Genomic DNA, 13,917 nt, shown 5'->3' with positions numbered 1-13,917 from the left:
GTTGATAGCGCCCAGTGTCCCAGCTCAGGGAACAGCCGCTAATGGAAGATCCAGCCAAAGGTAGCTTTCCGAGAAAAAATACAGCAATTTCCCCCTGAGCTATCAGCACATTGTTAGGAAAAAAGCCATAAAGGGAGTCTTCAGGCGAGATACACACGTTCTGGATAATATTTCAGAAGAGTGGAGTCCCCCCACCAATGTAACAGACACAAGAATGTGTTAAAAAAAAAAAAAAGAAGACTATTTTTTGAGGTATAGGTTGGCTGACTTCTTGAATTTCTGCTGGCTGTAAGATTTTCCAGCTTATCTCAGACTTCCATCTCATTCAAGAGAAAATAGTTCAGGATAAAATCAGGTCTCAAACATGGCAAGCCAAGCCTCACGCTGGCGGAAATACCAAGTCACAAGGACTCAGGGTAGGATGTACCGGCTGAGCGGACTGAAAACAAATATGCAATGGAAAAATGAGAAAGCATATCCAATCCTGGGCCCTTAAGGGTGTCCACTTACTGTTACATGACACGTACTCCGGTGATTGATGTGCTCTTACACATGACTTGGTATACTGTATACGACATGGGTCTAGAAATCAGGTCAAAAAGGATTAGAAAAAAGTTTTTATGTTCTTGCAGATTTGAAGTCAGCCAACCTTACAAGCAACGCGAGCAAGAATGACTGTTTATTATCAGAAAGGCTTAAAAAGCAAAGTAACTGGATTTCAAAACCGGGCTATTGATTATTAGGCAATTATCTACTACTACATAGTGCTGTCCTGAGCAGAAAAGCATTTAAATGTCTTAGAAGCCGCAGGAAAAAAAAGCACAGGAAACGTTAATATTTTTGCAAATCCAAATCAAACATGCCAAAATATTACCTTCTAAATTGCAAGTTGGCCAACTTTTCCAAGACTTCTGCCCCCCTGAAATCCTCAAAGCTCCTCCCTAAATATCCAGCTCAGGCAGAAGGTATCTTACCAAAACCCTCAAGATCTACATTGTCACAGAATATACCACACAGCAACACCTTTGATACAAATCTGTGGTTTGCAAAATGTATCTGTTAAAAGTTATCAGCTGATTGCCTTGTGCAGCCTGCTTCAAAGATGTTCTAGCATTTACCGATCTCCCTTTTGTTTTTGCAGTTCACCGAGATGCCTGTTGTCTCAATTAAGTCAGAGCAGCAGTATTAAGTCATTTAAAACCGCCTAAAAACATGCAGAGGAATAAAATATCTTACTGAATCCAGAATACGAGTTAGTCCCCGCTTCTAATCCTTATTTGGCAGCCTGCTCGGAAATCCACTCCTGTTTCCCATCTGGCTGAGCATTACTTCACAACTCGCATTCCCATCACTTTCGCTGCCATTCAACAAGTTTTTGTCCCAATCCTTACGGCCACCACACCGCATCGATTTCCTGGGAGGTGTCCTAGCTAAGCGGACTTTTCAATCGCGTGCCTCCTGATTAAGCTACAAGGGCTGTATTTGCAACTGCAGCTGAGTCTCCCAGAGATCTGTTACAGGCTATCTGAGCCCCACGCTGCTACAAGCATTATAAACCATCTTGTTTCAATTAAAGAAGAATAGCGGTCCAATACAAAGATCTGATAGCTCACCACTTGCCAGGCAAGAAATTCTTTGGCTTGACTAGTGTTACAGTTTCTATTTCCATCCACTCCTTCCCTATACAGCTTTAAGGAGGGGAACACCAAATCCCAAGTACATTAGGGTTCAAGGAAGCACAGAAAACATCTTTCACACTTCTAGTTTCCAAACACAAGCATTCTTACACATGGACATCCAAAGGAGAGTTGTTCTAAGTCTAAAGATACATTTTCACTTCAGGGGAGCACTGAATTTGGACCTGTGACTCCAAACACCACCAATGCAACCTGACTTACACCTTGCCTATCCTGTTGACTTTCACAGAGAAAAGCAAAGATTAAACAGCGTCATCTGATTAAGATTAAGCACTGTGATCTGCACTCGCAGATGCTGCTTTCACTGAAGAAAAAAAAAGGCACATTACTACAGCGAGATCGATGCTCTGCCTCCCCACCTGGGACTAAGCTCCGTGCCTTGTCTCTGGTAGGGTGTAATACTGGAACTCAAAGTCAGCTCAATCTCAACAGATGTTTATCAAAATACAAGTCACAACCCATGCCTCACCTCCACTGTTCTTCACCACCAAGAATGCCAGGTCAATATAAGAACCACTATAGGTTTCAGATTCTTTCGCGATCAATCTTTGACCTATACAGAAGACAGTAATAGCAGATCATTTCCGTGGCCTGGATTATCTTCTTTTCCTATACCCAGGAGTTTTTCTTCCCATCCCCACACACACAGCCAAAACCAGGCAGTGTGCAACTTCAATTATGCCACTGTTATACCTAGAAACTTGCAAAAAAATTCAGCTAAGGGATTAATACAGAATTTCTGCCTGCATAGCTGTCTAAAAATAATCCCTCTCCACAGTGATGCTCAGGATTGTGACAGTTAAAACCTCTGTGGGACAACAATTTTTAAACAATTTTTGTCTAATATGGTCCACAATACAGATTGTCCATACAATGCCACTGACAGAAGCAGCTAAGGAATGAAACAGCCCGTATTAGAGTGCACAGGGTTCAGCTTTAAGTTTAGGTTGGGGTCACAAACTTAAAAACTACTCCAACATGAAAATCCACCAATGACAGTTTCATTGCCTCGGATGAAATATCTCAATCCAGGGACCCAACATTACGAATTTTGACAAACCACTGACACTTGACTGAAAATTTAGGCTGCTAACCTTACAAACCAGGGTATGAACCTTTTATAGGCAACATCCTCCTTGCTTAGATGGATTGAATTTAGAACCATTACATAAACCTTCCTCCCAAACTATTACTTATTCAGCCATTACTTCTTATTCTGTAGTACAAAACTATACAAAATAAAAGCTATTATTTCCTTGCAATCTATACCAAATCTACTCACACCTCACATGAGAGTCCATCAATGTAAAACTTCTTTTATTCTCCCTCGTGGAAGTTAAAATCCTCACAACAGCCTGGGTCACTTGTAACAAAACACTGACAAAAAATTCACACATCAGTTTCTGTTGAAAGGGAAAACACCAAGAGAAAAAGATATTCTGAAGACATAAAGAGCTCAAGCAGCTGCTACCTGAGGAAAATGCACGATGCATTGGAGGCTAATTAATTACATACAGCTAAAGTGGAGAAAGGGTGCAAAAGCTGGTAGATGTTTCCAAGACATATACACCAAGTTCTTCCCCCCCAACAGAAATTATATGTGTTTTTTTTCCCCCTACCTGTTCCTCATTTCTACGGACTTCCCACTCTATCCACCAATCTCTAAGTCCCTCCTGAGGAAGGTAAGTGCCCTCCTGCCCAGACCATCAAAACGTCTCCGTTCTTTAACTGAACAGAAGAGACGCTGACCGGCGATACCTTCCGCTCCTCTCATTCCCCCTACACACACTGTCCTCACATGGAGGAGCTTAATAGTGTGACATTGTTTAAAAACATGAGTACTTCTGAACCTTTCCTGCCTCAATAAAATAGCTGCTTGCCAAAGACAGTTGGCCATCTATGTCTTGAAGATGCTAAAAATACTATTTATGGTAAAAACAAACAAACAAACACAAAGTCACATGCTTGGAAATCAGAGTGCAACTATTACTCAAAAGGCCTGATAAGAACTGAGAAGTGACACACTTGTTAACCCAGAAATAATTCAGCTGCCAAGTAAGACTCCTGAAAAGAGTAACCTGTGAAATGCCACTGATATGAGCAAACTGTCAGTCTCTGCCACACTTTAAAAGGAGTGAACACACCCACAACCCCACATTATCTAACTTTTCTTCTCCTCCAGCACAGGCTGAACAGTCCCCTGTGATTTGCAGACACTGGTGACTGTGAAAATAGTCAGAACACAGGCGGGAAGGATTCGTTCCGAACAGCGTCCCTGGTCTGGAGCTGTCCTTGGGAACCATAAGCTGGTGGAGCCCCTGTGGCCTGGCATGAGCTACACCAGTTTACATCAGCTCAGATTTTGGTATGCTGCCCCTTCTCTCCTTAAGCCTTTGAAAGGTTTTAACCCAAACCCACAGTCCAGAGTGGCAACAAGGATAACAAACCCTGGATGGAAGCACCTCTGGAACAGTCCCATGCCAGACTGGAGTTTAATAGCCTCCTCTATGGAGGAGCACGTGCAATATGGGAAGGAGGGTCATTAACATTCTTTAACCAGGCTGTGACCAACCCAGGGTCTCGGGGAGGAATTCAGAAGTGCCTAGAAGTCTCACACTTCGGCCTGCATCCATCTCTAGCAGCACCGACAAGGACTCAGAGCTTCTTTTTGGAAGCGGAGCCATGCTGAAGCCTGGGACAGAGGTTTTTCCTCGAGTGGTGGCACTTCTCCGGCCTCTGATGAAGTGAGTTTGTGGAGAGGAAAAAAAAAAAAAAAAAACCAAAACAACGAACTTGGGAAAAGCTGAGCTGAGCAAATGGCTACATCTTTGTAAGGAAATTAAATGGTGCCAGGAGAGGTTCCAGGGCATGAGCACCTGATGGTCTGTATTGTTATTGCTGCAACAGCCCATGAACGGCACACTTGTGACCCACAGAAAATAACAGCTCACAGTCAAGGAGTGATTCAGGAGATAGCAATTCCCAAAAGGCAGTTTGACCTCTTGGAGGCTAGGAGAGTTTAAAGGTGTGGACAGGGCTAGCCCGTGCCTGCAGGTCTCAGGGCCAGAGTGCAGACCAAGGCAAATCTAATTAACTAATGTGAAGAAGCCTTACAAGAACTATACATTACGTGTGTCAGGAAAATCTAGAAGAATAAGCGGTCTGTTGGTTGCTCACCAGTGAGAAGGTGAGCTGAGTCAGTTGGTGGTGGAGGTAGGGACAGTACTCTCACAGAGGGATCTATATAAGGGCAGACGTCAATTCTTGAATTTTCTTTTTTTTTTTAATGTCCAAACATTTGTTCTAGAGATGAATCATCATCCTTATTGAGCTTCATGCAAGCCATAAATGTCTTCATTTTACAGCTCCTGCAGTAAGAAAATATTAAGTAAATAGGCTTGTGGGTAAAATATAATAACAGATTACTGCGGTTTTTCCATTTATTTCCTATGGCTAGCTATCTCTAGGAAACAAGCTAAGAGAAGCAGAGGGTCTGTGATTCCCTATGTGATATTTTACAGACTTATTAGTTTATAAGGACGCTTTCATCCTTTCTGAGTGGTGGTTATGACTGTGAGAAGTTTGTACTGCCTTTTTTTTTTATTATTATTTTAATGAACTGTAAGGAGTGCTTGAGGGATAGGTGAGTTGACCTAAATTTTCTCCTTAAACTTGGACAAACCTTTAATGGAGCCTTAAAAAGTTTAGGTTATATTTAATTTTTCTTCTGTCTGAGTAGGCTGAGGTGTTTCCCGCCTCCGCCCCCTGAGGGCGCTGAGGGGGCGAGAGGAGCCGTCCCCCCCGCTCACCTCAGCCCCCTCGGGGAGCCGTGCGTACCCCGGCGCCTTGCTTCGTCCTCCTCCCGCCGTTCGCGATTCCTCCAGGCCTTCGCTTTGCCTCGGCCACTTTACCCCCCCGCCGCTCTCATTAGCTGTGTAGTTTACTACCTGCTTCAATTACCTAGTTCCGTCGGCGCGATCTGGCCTGCAAGCTGGAGATCTGCTATCAAAACACGCTAACAGGTTCTCACTTGCGGGAAGGATCCCTTTCCTGCTGCTCCTTGGGCTTGCTCTGTTTCAGGCAGCTTCTTTACCTGTGCCGCAGCTGCCCCAGGTGAGGATTAGCACTGCAAGGCAGAGCAGGGGTGTGACCCACACTGGTATTTTCACCATCGTGGTTATTTCAGCTCTGTGCAGAGTATGCTGAGTGGTAATAAAGTCTTTCTTGCTGTGCTCTTGCCTCAACTTTGTTTATTTTTTTAGCTAGGCCTGTGGTAGGTGGGTTTTTTTTCCCTTCCCCCAAATCCCTCTACTTTCTCTTCACTTGAGTGTAAGCTACAACTCCTCAGTTCCTTTCCCTCCCTGTTCTTATTTTCTTTCCTGCTGTAAGTATGCTTTCTACAATGCTGTAGTATGCTTTCTATGCTGTCTCCAAACCTCTGCACCCAGCTCCATGCGTATCGCTCCCAAATGCCGCAGAACTTGTCATCGGTATTCTCTTGCCAGGGCAGTTTCTCATCTTTTTACTAACATAATCCTACTCTTTCTGTCCATTTGTTTTTGCAATTTGAAGATGGCACAGGCACTAACGCAGTCACTTGGGCACTGTGGTACCTTTTATCCCTCCTGTGGGTGGGAAGCCCCTCTGTCAGCACTTTTTAGAAGCCCTTACACCATTCAAAGCATGGTGGAGGGGTCTTGTTTCTGCAACAGTGCCTTGACTGTTTCTTGTCTAAACTTTTTGTAACTTTTTTCCCCCTTAGGGTGGCTGCTGGAACAGCGTCCTACACCTGAGAGCATCTCCTCCCAAAGCCAAGCTGTTGTGACCAAAGCCTGGCCTTGCTCAGTGTCACCATCTCCACTCCAGATTATCACCGGGATGCTTTGCTTTCGTACAGTCCTTTGTCTCCTGCACTGCCGAACAGCCCTGGAAGCGCCTTAGCCAGATGGCTCCACTTTGCTAAACATTCCTGTCTTGCTTGTGAGTGCGAAACGACGACTGTGCAGCTGCAGAGAAATGTGTTCTTTGGCCTTTCTCCCCTTGCAGTGCCTCTCTGGCAGGAGGGGAGGGCTTGGAAGGTGGAGGAGAGGGGAGTGAGAGGGAACATGCTCTTTTACTGCCTGCTTTTAAGACACCAAGAAGGAAAAGATGAAAACACCCCAGCTGCCCTCCCCCTTGCTCGCTGCAACCCGTTGTGCAAAACCCCAACACCTGTGTTGGCTGAGCCATAGAGCTACACTGAGATGCAAGCAGAGGAGGAGAAAAGCTTTTCTTGTCTCCTTCCTTGTTTTTTTTATCTTGAAATCCACCCCAGAGGGGAGCTGCAGGCCCTGCACATTCCTTAACAGCCGCACTGCCTGCCTGACCTGGGTGGGCTCTTGTGAAAACCCCACTCCTGGGGAAAGGCAGCTGCATCCTGCAGCGGGATCAAAACCCACAGCTCAGTCTCCTCTCCCCTCCGCCCTGTTTGTTGGGTGGGCTCGTGTCATCCGCATCCTCCTCCTTGTTCCCCTCAGTGCTGCAAGCAGTGGGTGACACCGGCAGCAAACTGTGACCTGCCAGCTTTGAGGGAGGATGCACAGGAGGAAGGGAACTATGCAGGACAGGGAAATTCGGGGATTCTTACTTCATCGGATGGCTGCTGTCAGAGTCGAATTGTGATTGTGTAGAGCACTATCATCATAAAATACTTGTAATAAATACTAAGATTTTCAATACCTTTCCTGCCCTCTCAGGTGCCATGCCCTAGTAGGATTCCAACCGGTTTGTGGATGTTTTTGCCCCCTGAAATAATTCAATTTAATTTAGGGCTTTCTGCAGCCCTAGAGCTTCTGCAAATTTGCCTACAGCTTTGGGGTTTGACTGTACAAGGCAGCTTGCAGTTTAAAACAGAAAATTTAGATGTATTGGTACTCTTCCCAGGAAATAGCTGTAAAATTTGCGTGTCAAGAGATTTACCCTTTCCACCCCGTATCCAGAGCGATGCCACGTTCTTGTTAGAAACATGAAACCTGTTGTGCTTCTGTTTTAAATACATCTGGTCACAGAAATTCCATTCCAGGGGCCACTCTGTTAACTTTCTTACCCTGCACCAACTCATATTTTCCCCATTTTGCCACTTTTTTTACTTAAAGTGAATGCTCTTTTTTTAATTTAATAAGCACTGCTCCTGTGTTGCTTAACAACTACCTGCCACATATGGTACAAACCACAAGATTATTATTACCTTTTTTTATTACCTTTGTGCGCCTTATACATTGAAACCAGCTTCTGCTAATGCGTTCTTGATCCCGCTGGCTGAGCGAGTGCAGCATCTTTGTCACCAAATTCTGTTTTGATATTGGCCTGCAGCTCCAAACTTCAGCTCTGACTATAATTAAGGCTTGCTTCTGGTGTCATCACCCCAAATTTTTGGCAAGTTTTTTTTCTTTTCCAGTTTTACCTCAACTTTTGCATTTGTTTTTATAAAACCTTTCATACGTTTTTGGCCCTCAGCCAGCCAGGATCAGGGGGAATTTGATCCTTTTCCACTTTGTCCCATGTCTAATTGCCAGCAGGCTGGGGAGCTCCTTCTTGTCACCTCACTCTTTCATCCCTAAAGCTTTGCATTCTGCTGCTGCTTCTTCAGCTTCTTGTGCTTTGAAAAACAAATCAAATATTCCCCGAGAAGCTTCTTACCTTTAGATGTTTATCCCTGAACGTGTATCCGAGGAGGGGTTATTTTGGTTTGATGGCATCGCTTGAGCAGGACCCTTGCTCTGCTGCCTTGAAGTTTGCATTCAGCTGCTGGTGTGCGTGGCCGTGAGGGACAGTCACTGCTGTTTGCAGCTTGACCTGGTGGATTTGCACAGGGAACGGTGATGAGTGCAACTATCCCATAACCATCACAGAATCAAAAAAATTAATTAATGTGGGCCTGTCGCTTTCCATTTGTAGAGCCACACACAAACTTTCAGGGGCCTTTCACCTGCAGCACATGTAAGTGTTAAGTGATGAAGGACTTACCTGTTACACAGCAGTGTCACCCTTCCCGCAGTCCCACATACAATTCTTGTCTTTACATTTCAGATGCTTTTTACTTTTGGATTTTTTTCCCTTTTGCATCTCCATTAGAAATATGGACTTTTAGAAGAGACAAGGTCATGTCCTTTAACCACAACTTTCTGCTTTGATGCTGGTTCACTTTACCAAAGCCACATGTCTAATGATCACCAAAACAACTTACAATTCTCTTCTAATTCATACTTGCCTTTTTTTCAGCAGCAGTCTTGCCCTCAGCTCTGCATTTCATGCAATTCTGTGCAAAAATCACTCATTTTCTGCTTTCCATTCAAAAAAGCATATTCCCTGCCACTTTGTGGCATTCCAGACATCACCTTTGATCTCTTTATTCTTTGTCAGCTTCCTATAATTTTTTCTCCGTACTTTTCCCAGTGTCACCTACACCGTTTCCCAGCTATCTCTCTTGCTGCCCCTCTAACACCTGCCCTTAAGGCTAACCCAGTTGGGTTTGTCTTTTCAAACCATTTCCCCTTTTCCAAGGGGTCAGTGTACCCATTTTTACATTTTTAAATATAACAAAATTTGCTCCATTCTGGAGCAAATACATGATAGAAGTGCCACTGGAGCTGACAGGAATTTGGAAAATGCTGTGGACTAAGCAGCCTCCACAGGCTGCTGCTTTTCTAGAGACACTAATTTGAAATAGGTCCTTATTGCTAATGAGGCAGATGCTATGGTCATTGGGAGACAAGCAGGCAAGTGGAAATGACAGCTCCCCTAAGCAAGGAGAAGTTGAAGTCCACCGGCTCAGTGTTTCACACTGGGACACCACACCTCTCCCAAAGCTGCATGTGCTAAATTCCTTCGCTCTTTGAGCCAAAGACCATTTCCGATTAAAACTGGTTAACAGCAGGCTGCAACACAGAGCACACAGTGGCTGTTACCCTTGCCTGGGCAGGTAATAACTTACTGTCAGTAACACCTCTTGGCTGGGGTGCTTTTGTGTCTGCAAAAGCTCATTTTTGGCTGCCGTGTGTGCACCGTAGGCCCCTGCGACCAGCAGCACCCCCAACGCGTTCAGCAGCCTGCCTGGATTCCGGCCTCTGTGCCGGTCCTGCAGCCGTAAGAGAGCAGGGCCGTGCCAGCAAGCCTTGCTGGGAAGGCAGAAAACCTTAGGGTTGAGCAGGAATTTAAAGCATTTTTTGGCGATGGCTCTTGCGTGAAGCGTAAGGTCAGCTCAAGTGCTGGCTCGCTTGTCTCTCTGTGGGAAATCTTGTCGACCGGCTTTTCTTTGAGATGTGTCAGCCACAGCCCAGGCTCCTGCTCAAAATATCCACCTTGTGATGCTGGAGGCCAGAAGAGTCACATGTGTTTCCTTGAAGGACGGGTAAAACACGCGACTTCCCTGTATTGTAGAGAAGGCGTGAAATTCCTCGTGTTTGATCATCACGTTGTATGAAAACACCCAAAGCGGGGCAGCAGTGGTGCCGCAACCCTGTAGAGCGCTGAGGAGGCTGGGTGCCCGCTCCTTTCTCAGGCCAGCCGCTTGTGGTGAAGTACACGGCTTCCCAGCACACTCACGCACAAATGGGAGGTGGCTGGGACTGACAGATTATTCACTTTAGGCCGTCTTCAGTGGCACAGAGCATTTGCACCAAGCGTTATTTCAGAACAGCTTATTCTGCAACACTGAAATGACTGATTTTCCTTCATGGATGAGACCTGAAGGCACCAGCTGCATCCGCCGAGATGATCTTTGCAGCTCCCTTCCAGCTGTGATGAATGCTGTGATAAAACACGTCTAACAGTGCTCTGCTCCACGTTCGTTAATGCACCCCGCAAGCTTAGTACAAGTCTGCTTCATGACAACATCTGCTGTTAAAACTTGCAGGGTACTGGAACAGGACAACCAAGCGTGCAAAAGCCAGGCTTTACTGTTCTCTCCTCTCGCCCAGTAATACAAAGATTTCCTAACTGAAAGCATCGAGCTCCTTCCCCAAGCCCCCTCTCCCCTTTCCAATTTGCAACCACAGCACAACGATCCCTGCAGCTGGGTCTGTGACTGCACACTTGGACAAATTCCCCTTTGGAAAGCACTGAATGGAGCGGGAACTGGTTTTATTTCTGTTGCAGTTTCAGCGCAATTTAGCAGCTGGAAACAAGGAAGAGAAACGGGTGCCATGTGACCAAAGCTTTCCACAGATCACAGTCGGGCATCCCTACAGCAGCATTTAAATAAGGAGGAGTTATTTCAGCAGACCACAGTTCCATGATCGTTACCAAAGGTGGCAAGTGGAGCCCCTTGGAAAATACAAGGGTAGACAACTTTGAGTTAAGTTTCCTTGGATATCGGCAGGGATTTAGTCACGCTGCTGGAAGCTGAGTGGGCTAATTGATCTCTTGCTGCATTTGCTTGCCCATCACTGTGGTTTTCCTGCAATGGCTCCTTGCAGGTTATCTAACCACAGGGCTGGGCTGAGGGATGGGCAGCCAAGCAGGACACCTTCTGGACTGAAGCCATCTCATCCCAAGGCTCCATCCTATGGTTGTTGCAGCTTGCACGTGGCCCCCAGGACACATCAAACCGTTGCCTGGCATTCCTATCAGCGTGCGGTGTCTCCTGCAAGCCTCTGGGTTGGCACCATATTAAAAGAAAGCAGCGTGTGAAGAGCTCATGCTCCTGCTGACGCTGCTTGGCTGGAGATACCACTAGTTGGCCTAGGATCAGGTAGCAGCAGAGGGCCAACGTCTTCCAAAGAGCAGAAAGGCCAAGCTCTCCCTCCCAGACTGACTGCGTAAAGCAAGAGCTCAGAGCGTTTGCCAGCCTGAACATCTCCCAATGCTTCATCCCCACGTAGCGCACGGGAGCCCTCACCAAACTCCTACCACGTGGCACCTCACCACCATCACATGCTGACCTGTGGCCAACAGCCAACTCGCCTAAAGGCAGTTCAGTGCCTCAAGGCCAGAGGTATTGGATCTAAGGGCATAAGAGTATTCTGGGGGGCACCGATTTTGAGCTTACTGCCCCCGATGCTAAACCCTCTTGTGTCTCTGAAACAAGTCAAGTGAGCAGTGCCAGGGATGCAGCTGTAAGTTTTTCCACTCTGCAGCAAACACTTCTGACAAGGCAACCAACTTCAGGTCCCTTCATCTCTAAAACCTACTCATGTTGGAACGAAACACAGTAGAACAATCACGGCCACCCTTTTGGCAACGAAATGCCGACATCTGCAATTGGTTTTAAACATTTTCAGGATGCTCAGAGAGAGTTAACAGGAGTCTTTAGAGCCCCTGTTTTTCCTTTATCAGAAAAAAATGGTCTACAGGGTTGGAACCAAAAGCTCTGTGGGTCGCAAGAATGCAGCAGTGACCAGTGTAAGTTACTACTGGCTTAAAACCAGTTTGTGCACACTAAAAACCATCTCTGCAGAGGAATCCCTTCTCCCGAGCCTCTCCTGCTGCATGGCCTTTTTGGCTTTACCAGCTCCTGCACCAGGGAGGGCTGATCCCAGGCAAAAGATTTTTCCATACACAAAGGTCTGCTCCTGGAACTGAGGCTTCTGGCAAAAATAAGGTTACAACCTGAATGTGTTAACACAAGCAGACAGAGCGCAATGTCTGAAATCGGTGTATTCCCTGACTGCCTTCACAGAAATGGCTGTTTCTGAAAACACTTTCCTAGAAAGAAACCAGCCTTAGGCAGACACCTGTCCTGGAAAATTTCTGTTTGACTTCTTCAGGTTTAGGGGCATTTTCAGCAATAAACTAGGATGTAAGCAATGCATCTGCTCCTCCTTGCCCCTGCCTTTCATAGCGTGCACAGCCTCAACACAAGAAGGGCTCCCAGCAGTGGAAATGGCTTCTAATGCAGCTCTTTCCTGCCGAGCTGCATTAACTCCCTGCCATGTTCACGAGCCTGCCCAGAAGATGTGTTTAAATGCCTTACAGGACCGACACTGGGAGAAAAAAATCCCCCACCACACTCAAACTTTTAGTATTCTTGGGGGAAATTTGCTGTCCTCCCTGCTTACACTTTGCTGTAATGTTAGGTAGGAGTAACCACAGCTGACCTCTCCTCATTTAATGTAAAAACGAGGCTCCCACAAATCACATTCCTACAGGAACCTCTTTTAATTAAGTATCCCTTTTCTGTTTCCTCTCTTTCTTAGTTTTTTTTTTTGTATCTTAATACCCTTCAGGAAAAGACATGTTGCAAAGATCTTCCGGGACCATGGGCTGCATCCTGAGGAGTCACAACAGCCTGCAAACCTGTGCTGATCTAGAAGGCAACTGGAAAGCCACCACACCTTGGTACGGCTCCAGGTAAGCAAGCAGCACGTGGTGAACAGCACAAGGGGAGCAGAGAAAGCAGATTTGCTCCAAGACTGGTGTCAGATATGCTCCTTGCAGTGACATTTGTGGGAAGCTGAACCTCAAGGGAACATACCGACAGCTGGACACCTCAAGATCTTGTGCATAAACTGCTCACAGCACTCCACATGCAGCTTAACTGATCTAGCTTCAGAAAATGCAAAGCTTGCCGTGCTGCAAATCCACCTTTTCAGAGCCCTTGGGCAATTCTGAAAAAAACCAAACCCTTAAAACCTTTGAAAACTCCCTTCCTGGCATTTGCAGAACACTAACAGGGCAAATTCCCCCCCTGCCCCGGAACATTTAACGTTAAAGGCTCAAACAAGGAAGGGAGAGACCTTCTCATCTCTCCTCTACCCACACACTCACTGTTACTATTCCCTCCAGCCAGTGGTTTTCCAGCTCTTTCAGCCAAAAGACTGAAGCTCCCCAAACAAACTGCCCTGCCCTGACACACTTTGATTCACGTGGCTGTTCAGAGGCTCTACAGTAATTTCTTCCTTTCTGATTGAAGGCAATTGATTGATAAATCACAGTCCTTGCATGGCACGGCTCTGGTGTCGCACACTTGTGTTCCCAGCAGGGTCTGACACTCCCCATCCTCCAAGTGGAAATTCAGGCAAATATGCCTTGGCAAATATTTGGCAAAACTTGGCAAATATTTGGCCTCATTTACATACAAACTCACATCCATTTAATTCAACTATTTCACTGCTACAAACCATCACGTACCCATTCACGTTCTGGCTGAAAAATGACTTGTGTGAGCAGAGCACCCACAGGACCTTCTGCAGAGGTTTAACAAACACAGCTTGAGACCCGCCAGGTGGGGGTTTCCATGCGG

This window comes from Charadrius vociferus, unplaced genomic scaffold, assembly GCF_000708025.1.
Source record: "Charadrius vociferus isolate BGI_N301 unplaced genomic scaffold, ASM70802v2 scaffold107, whole genome shotgun sequence".
Lineage (NCBI taxonomy): Eukaryota > Metazoa > Chordata > Aves > Charadriiformes > Charadriidae > Charadrius > Charadrius vociferus.
Note: the sequence above shows the minus strand (reverse complement) of the source record.